The 7,956-nt window shown below is 41.8% G+C and overlaps 1 pseudogene; it reads right to left on the minus strand.

Moving 5' to 3' along the window:
- Positions 1 to 7,321: 7,321 nt before the first annotated feature.
- LOC129148675 (mitochondrial 2-oxodicarboxylate carrier-like) lies at positions 7,322 to 7,956 on the minus strand (annotated as a pseudogene).

The raw sequence follows: 7,956 nt of genomic DNA on the forward strand, positions 1-7,956 counted from the left end.
CCACTTCCTAAGATCAGCTCTGACATAGCAGCTTGTGCACTGTGGTTGGGGTCAATCCTCACAGTCAGCCAGCCTGAGGGTTAACCCTACCCATGGACAGACCAACAGCAATCAAGAATCAACTACAACAGGAGGACTTACATAACCCACACAAGGGACATCCTGGTGTACCTAACTCAGGTGATCAGGATGACTGTGCCATTGAGTCCCACAGGACACCTACTACATAAGTCCACCATACCTAGACTGGGAGACATAGCAGATCTACCTAACACACAGAAACAAATAAAGAGAGACAGTCAAAATAAGGAGACAAAGAAACATATCTCAAATGAAATAATAGGAAAAATCCCCAGAAAAAGAAATGGAGGGTAGCAATCTATCAGATACAGAGTTCAAAACAATGGTTTAAGGATGCTCAAGGAACTTAGGGGAAGAATGAATGAACTCAGTGAGAACTTCAACAAAGAGATAGTAAGCATAAAAAAGGGCATAGATGTGGTACTTCTACACAATGGAATACTATGCTGCTGTAAAAAAGGAGGAACTTTTACCATTTGCAAGCATGGATGGACCTATAGAGCATTATGCTAAGTGAAATAAGCCAGTCAGAGAAAGATAAATATCACATGATCTCACTAATTTGTGGAATATAATGAACAACATACACTGATGAACAAAAAAAGAGCTAGAGCCGAAACCGATTTGGCTCAGTGGATAGAGGGTCGGCCTGCGGACTGAAGGTCCCAGGTTCGATTCTGGTCAAGGGCATGTACCTTGGTTGTGGGCACATCCCCGGTGGGGGATGTGCAGGAGGCAGCTGGTTGATGTTTCTCTCTGATCGATGTTTCTAGCTCTCTATCCCTCTCCCTTCCTCTCTGTAAAAAATCAATAAAATATATATTTTTAAAAATAGAGCTAGAAGCATCGAACAGAACATCCAACCTAAAAGGGAAGGGGGGGCAGGGGCGGGTAAGAGATCAACCAAAGGACTTGTATGCATGCATAATCAATGGACAAAGACAGTAGGGGGGTGAGGGCATGTGCTGGGGGTGGGAGCAGCCATGGAGAGGTCAATGGGATAAAAAGGGGCTTATGTAATACTATAAATAATAAAGAATTTAAATTAAAAATTTTAAATAAAAACTAAGCTTTAATATAAAAAAAGGATATAGAAACCATAGCAAGCATAAAAAAGAACCAGTCATTCCCTAGCCAGTTTGGCTTAGTGGATAGAGCATTGGTCCAAAGACTAAAGGGTTCGATTCCAGTCAAGGGTATGTTCGTCAGTTGCAGGCTCAATCCCTGGCCCAAGTTAGGGCATGTGTGGAAGGCAACCAATCAATGTGTCTCTTTCACATCTATGTTTCTCTCTCTATCCTTCCACTCTCTCTGAAAATCAATGGAGAAAATATCTTTGGGTAAGGATTAACAAAAACAACAAAACAAAAAAATGAACCAGTCAGAAATAAAGAATGCAACATCTTAAATGAAGAATACACTAGAAGGAATCAATAGCAGATTAGATGAAGCAGAGGATCAAATCAGCGATTTGGAAGACAAGGTAGTAGAAAACACCCAATCAAAGCAACAAAAAGGAAAATTTCTTAAAATGAGGATAGTTTAAGGGATCTCTATGACACCACCTAGCATAAGAACATCTGCATTGTAGGATATAACAGATGGATAATAGAGAAAGCAAGAGATTGAGACTATTTGAAGAAATAATGACTGAAAACTTCTGTAGGAAAAATACATATAGGTCCATGAAACACAGAGAGTCCCAAACAAGATGAACCCAAGGAGACTTACACCAAGACACATCATAATTAAAATGACAAAGGTTAAAGACAAAGAGAGAATCTTAAAAGCAGCAAGACAAAAGCAGTTAATTACTTACAAGGGATCTCCCATAAGATTGTCATCTGATTTTTCAACAGAAACATTTCAGGCCAGAAGAGACTGACATGAAATATTCAAAGTGATGAAAAGCTAGAACCTACAACTAAGACTACTCTACCTAGCAAGGCTATCATTTAAAATGGAAGGAGCCCTATCCAGTTTGACTCAGTGGATAGAATGTCAGCCTACGGACTGGAAGGTCCCAGGTTCCATTCCATTCAAGGGCATGTACCTAGGTTGCAGGCTCCTCCCTGGCCCGGGCCTTGGTTGGGGTATGTTCAGGAGGCAACCAATAGATGTGTTTCTCTCACATCAATATTTCTCTGTCTTTCACTCTCTCTAAAAATCAATAAAAAAATATTCTCGAGTGAGGATTAAAAATAAATAAATAAATAAATAAATAAATAAATAAATAAATAAAATACAATGAGTGACCTCATCCTATGTAATAAAAGGCTAATATGCAAATAGACCAAACAGCGGAACTGAACAACCAGTTGCTATGATGTGTGCTGACCACCAGGGGGCACAGGTGGAACATGGTGGGCATCAGCAGCAGGCAGCAGAGTGTGGAACATGGCAGGCGTTGGCCGCAGTGGGATGGTGGAGAAGGTGAGTGGGGTGCCAGACCAAGGCAGGCGCCAGTTGCTGTCATCGGGGCAAGTCTCTGGTGGTTACTGAAAATTCTTTGCTCCCGTGCGCCGTGGTCCCACCTGGCACTCACACCTGCTGCTGGCCCCACTTGCACCTGCTGTTGGCACCAGAGCCACCATTCACACCCGCCGCCCACACCAGCACTGCTTGCACCCACTGCTGGTGCCGGCCCTAATTGTCCCTGAGGGCCTCTCCACCTCCCCCTGCTCCTGAGGGGCAATCAGGACAGCAGCCACTGCTCACACCCGCTGATGGTGCCAGCCCCAATCACTCTGCGCCGTCAGTGGGTGCGAGCAGGGCCGGCGCCTTCAGTGTGTAGGAGTGGCAGTGGCGGGAGCAGGGCTGCCAGCAGACAGTGGACCAGGGACCGCGGCGGGAGGGGCCAGGCAGGGGCGCAGAGGATGGGCTGAGACCTGCCCCTGTGCCTACCACAGCCTCATGGCCCACAGTTCCTTTCTAGGTGCACAAATTCATGCACTGGGCCCCTAGTTAAAAAAATAAAATGGAAGGAAAGATAAAGAGCTTTCCAGACAAGAAAAAGCTAAAGGAACTCATTACTACCAAACTAGTATTATACAAAATGTTAAAGGAACTTCAGCCAGAAGAGGAGAGAAAGCTGGCTGTAGCAGAGGCGCCCTTCAGCCAGGAGGAAAAGAGTCTTGGTCAGTACTCCTTTAGGAGTGAGTGGTGGGAGATTTGGCTGAGCCAGCCAGATGCCTGGGCAAGGACACAATACAGAGGCTCTACCACGACTGTCTGCTAGCAGGTAGTCAGTGTTCCAAACAAAAAAAAATGGAGCCACAGATTCCCAAAACTCTCCTCCCATCACTCTTAGCATCAGGTTGAGGAGCAAATTGAGAACTATTACAATAGAATCACTATTTCCCTTGGTAACTGATCCCATGGGGTGTGTGGGGGAAGACTCAGTGGAGATCTCAGGTCACCATTATTGAGAAGGCAAAATAAAATCCATCCTCAAGCAGCCCAGCCACACTGACGGCAGCTACAGAGGTCAGCTCTGGGATTTCATGGAGCCAAACAAAAACAAAACACTTGTGATTAGTGCCATCTACTGGAAAACAGTAGAAAGACCTCTTTATAGAAAGCTGCTAGAGAAACACCAATCCTATATAATGAAAGCATAGTATGCAAATTGTCCCCTCAACTGGGAGTTCATCTGGTAGTTCAACCAGAGGGCAGGGCCGGCTAGGGGAAGAGAGGGACCCTACCACTGGGCCTCTAGTAATATATAGATGCCTAGGCAGAGAAGGAGTCCAGCAAATACCATGACTAACCACTGAAGTGAGGCACTTCAAAAAGGAAATGAAAAATCTCCAGAAAGCAAACTGGGACACATGGAAATATGTGATATGAATGACAGAATTCAAGATTTCAGTTCTGAAAATACTCAATAAGATGTGAAAAAATATAGACAATTTAATGCACTAAAAAAACAAATTAATGAACAAAATGATTACTTTACCAAGGAGATTCAAGCTTTAAAAAAGAATCAGACAGAAATCCTAAAGATGAAGTATTCAATTAAGGAGATCAAGAGATGAACATAGGAAACAGAGCCAATCAGGTGAAGTAATATCAAAGAAATGAATCTAGACATGACATAGAAGGAAGAAGAGAGAGACCTGAGCATTAAATTAAAAAGAAAGAGCTCTATGAGAACTACCTGACTCCATCAGAAAAAGCAACCTAAAATAATAAAAGGGTAATATGCTAATTAGATCGGACAGCCAAACACCTTCCAGATGTCCTTTTGGATGACTTTCCAGACGAAGCCACAGCTGTGAGGGCCAAGGCAAGCCACCATGGCTTCGAGGACCAAGCCCCTTGCACGAAATTTGTGCATCGGGCCTAAAGCCACCAGAATGACCAGAATGACCAGAACAACCGGTGACTAAGACGTGCACTGCGGCCTGCCAACTTCCCGTGACCCCTCCCCCAGCCAGCCCCCAAAATCCCAATCAGGGGCGGGGCCCGCCAGCTAACCTCCTGTGGTCCCTCCCTCCAGCCAGCCCTGATTGAGGTGGGCCAGCCAGACCCCACCTGTGCACAAATATGTGCACTGTGCCTCTAGTATAAGAATAATAGGCATACCAGAAGACAGAGGGAGAAAGAAATGGAGAGCCTAGTCAAACAAATAGTGGATGGTAACTCTCCAAACCTACAGAAAGAACTAGATCCTCAAATCCAAGAAGGAAACAGAACACAGTTACTTTAATCCAAAGAGGCCCTCTCCAAATGGGGTTCATTCCAGGGGCACTAGGATGGCTCAACATACGCAAATCAATCAATGTAATACACCATATTATCAAAAGAAAGGATAAAAATAAAATTATCAATAGCTGTAGAAAAGGCATTTGATAAGCTACAAAATCCAGTTATGATTAAAACATTCAAGACAATAGGAATATAAGGAAAGTACTTCAACAAAATAAAGGCCATATATGACAAACCCTCAACCAATATCATACTCAACAGTGAAAAACTGAAAGCTTTTCCTCTAAAATCTGTAACAAGGATGCCTACTCTTACCACTCTTATTCAACATAGTTCTGGAAGTTCTAGCCAGAGCAGTAAGGCAAGAGAAACAAATAAAATTCATCTAAATCAGGAAGGAAGACCAAAGGAAAAAGTAAAGGCGTCAAAAGAAGCAAAAGCATATAGCTGTCACAACCCACAAGATGAAAAGGTTAGAAAAGCCAGAAATGGTAGTAGCTAAGAGTGGAAATGATGGCATATGACAAAGAGCTCAGACCTACAATAGGTGGTCTCAGAGTGTGTACCATGGAATGTCTTCTGAGAGATTCCTATCCCAAATACTAGGTCTCACACATTGGATGTCACAGATCACTCTTTTTTTTTCTTAGATCACTCTTATTTGGCCACTCCCAACCATTCTCTACACTCACAGCTCATCACCTGTTCATATGCAGTGATTGAAGCACCACCACATGGGTCAGGTAACCAGGCCCTAGAGCATGAGTACCCACCCTCTAACCCCAGTGTGTCACTTATAGTCTGTAAATGTACTTTCACTTTATTTTTTAAATATATTTTTATTGATTTCAGAGAGGAAGGGAGAAGGAGAGATAGAAACATCAATGATGAGAGAGAATCATTGACCGGCTGCCTCCTGCATGCCCCAACTGGGGATCGAATTCTACAACCTGGGCATGTGCCTTTGACCAGAATTGAACCCAGTACCCTTCAGTCCACAGGCTGAGACTCTATCCATTGGGTCAAACTGGCTAGGGCTGTACTTTTACTTTAAACATTGATTTTAAGAATGGCATAGATAAGAGGTTTGAACAAAGATATATAGATGCGAATATAGACAGTACAAGGAGTGGTTCCAATTTGTGATTTAACATGAACATATTTTAGCAACAAAACTTGTTTTCAAAGGGAACTAGGTGAAGGAAAGTGGTTTAATATAACTTCACGTTTTCTGTTTGTCATAATAGACTTCAAATATCAGGATTTCAAAGTATGGCCTGCTTTAAACAATAGTGCAAAATATAAAGTAGATTTAGGAAAATATAGCTGAGATGTGTATTATTGCTAGAAAACCAAACAAATTTACATTTTAACATAAAAGGCAACATTTTTAAAAGGCCAGCCGAGACCGGTTTGGCTCAGTGGATAGAGCGTCGGCCTGCGGACTCAAGGGTCCCAGGTTCGATTCCGGTCAAGGGCATGTACCTTGGTTGCGGGCACATCCCCAGTGGGGGGTGTGCAAGAGGCAGCTGATTGATGTTTCTCTCTCATCGATGTTTCTAACTCTCTATCCCTCTCTCTTCCTCTCTGTAAAAAATCAATAAAATATATATATAAAAAATAAATAAAAAAAAATAAAAGGCCATTTTAGTGCAATTTAAAAATATCTTCTTGCCCGGCCGGCATGGTTCAGTGATTGAGCATCGACCTCTGAATCACGAGGTCACGGTTAGATCCCAAGTGAGTGAGTCTCACTCATCATTGATGTTTCTGTCTCTCTCTCCCTCTCCTTCCCTTTCTGAAATCAATAAAAAATATTTAAAAAAAATAAAAATATCTTCTTTGTGACTTTTAAATATTATTTATGGACAAGTTTATTTTTATAAAATCTGTTTAAATTTTGGATTTTTTTCCTTTAAGTATTTCTTGGCCTCTTGGGAAAAATGATTATTAATACAATGAATTTTTATTGTGAAGCAATATAATTAAACATAAGTCATAAAATTTATATTGCTTGTATGAAATATATCTGATTTCTATGCTATTTTTCTTTATTCATTTTACATACCTCATTGCTTCATATTCTTCTTCTTACAGTTTTATGGCACATATAGCCATAACTACAGCCTCAAATTGTCTACAGCTAATTTTTAAAAATATATTTTTTTATTGCTTTCAGAGAGAGGAAGGGAGAGGGAGAGAATCATAAATGATGAGAGAGCATTATCGATCAGCTGCCTCCTATATGCCCCCTACTGGGAATCAAATCCACAACCCAGGCATGTGCCCTGACTGGGAACCTAACCGTGAGCTCCTGGTTCATGGATTGATGCTCAACCACTGAGCAACACCGGCCGGGCTAGAGATAATTTTTGAAGTATCAAAATAAGTTTTGTTCTTAAATCTTTTCCTTTTATAATTATATACAATTGTATAATTTATAATTGCATCAGCTTAGCTGATTAACAGTCTCAAGGTGCTATAGAGCAAATGTGCATTATCTCAAGGGGTAAATATACTTCATAGACAATCACAAGTTCTCCTGAAGCCATGAATAGTTTCATTCATAAACCAGCAGCATCACCACACCACCTGGTCACAGTCTCATAGTCCTGGGAAGCAGGCCTTTGTACAAAGCTAAAATCCTTTTTTCCTGGTAGACTGCTGCCATTGGTTTAAAACAGGATCTGTACTGATCTCTCTAGGAACTGGCTGAAGCCCTTAAATTCTACTTTTGGCAACATCAAATGGGATGTTAATGATTGAGGCTATTGTGCCCAAAAGAAGACCAATCCCACATTTTCTTAAAAACTCCAATGTTGGATCCTTATAGATAGGAACAATGTTTTTGACCTAGTAGAAGCCAAAATAAGCCATGTTGAAATCTCTATCACATCCCAAAGTTGCTGTAAATAAGCCATGTTGAAATCTCTATCACATCCCAAAGTTGCTGAGGCCCTGTAGCCCCAAGTCTTCCTTCTTAATGATGTATCTTGCTTAATTCATAGAGGATGGTTGCTCCTCAGGCTGACAAAACAGGAATAACCATAATTACTGTGCAACATCCAGGGTGTTTCACAACTTGGCGGGAGGGGGAAGACATGTTGCCTAAGAAACTTACGGTACTGGCAGAACAAGAGTATCTACCTGCAGCCTGGCCAGCAT

This window comes from Eptesicus fuscus, chromosome 4, assembly GCF_027574615.1.
Source record: "Eptesicus fuscus isolate TK198812 chromosome 4, DD_ASM_mEF_20220401, whole genome shotgun sequence".
Classification (NCBI taxonomy): Eukaryota; Metazoa; Chordata; class Mammalia; order Chiroptera; family Vespertilionidae; genus Eptesicus; species Eptesicus fuscus.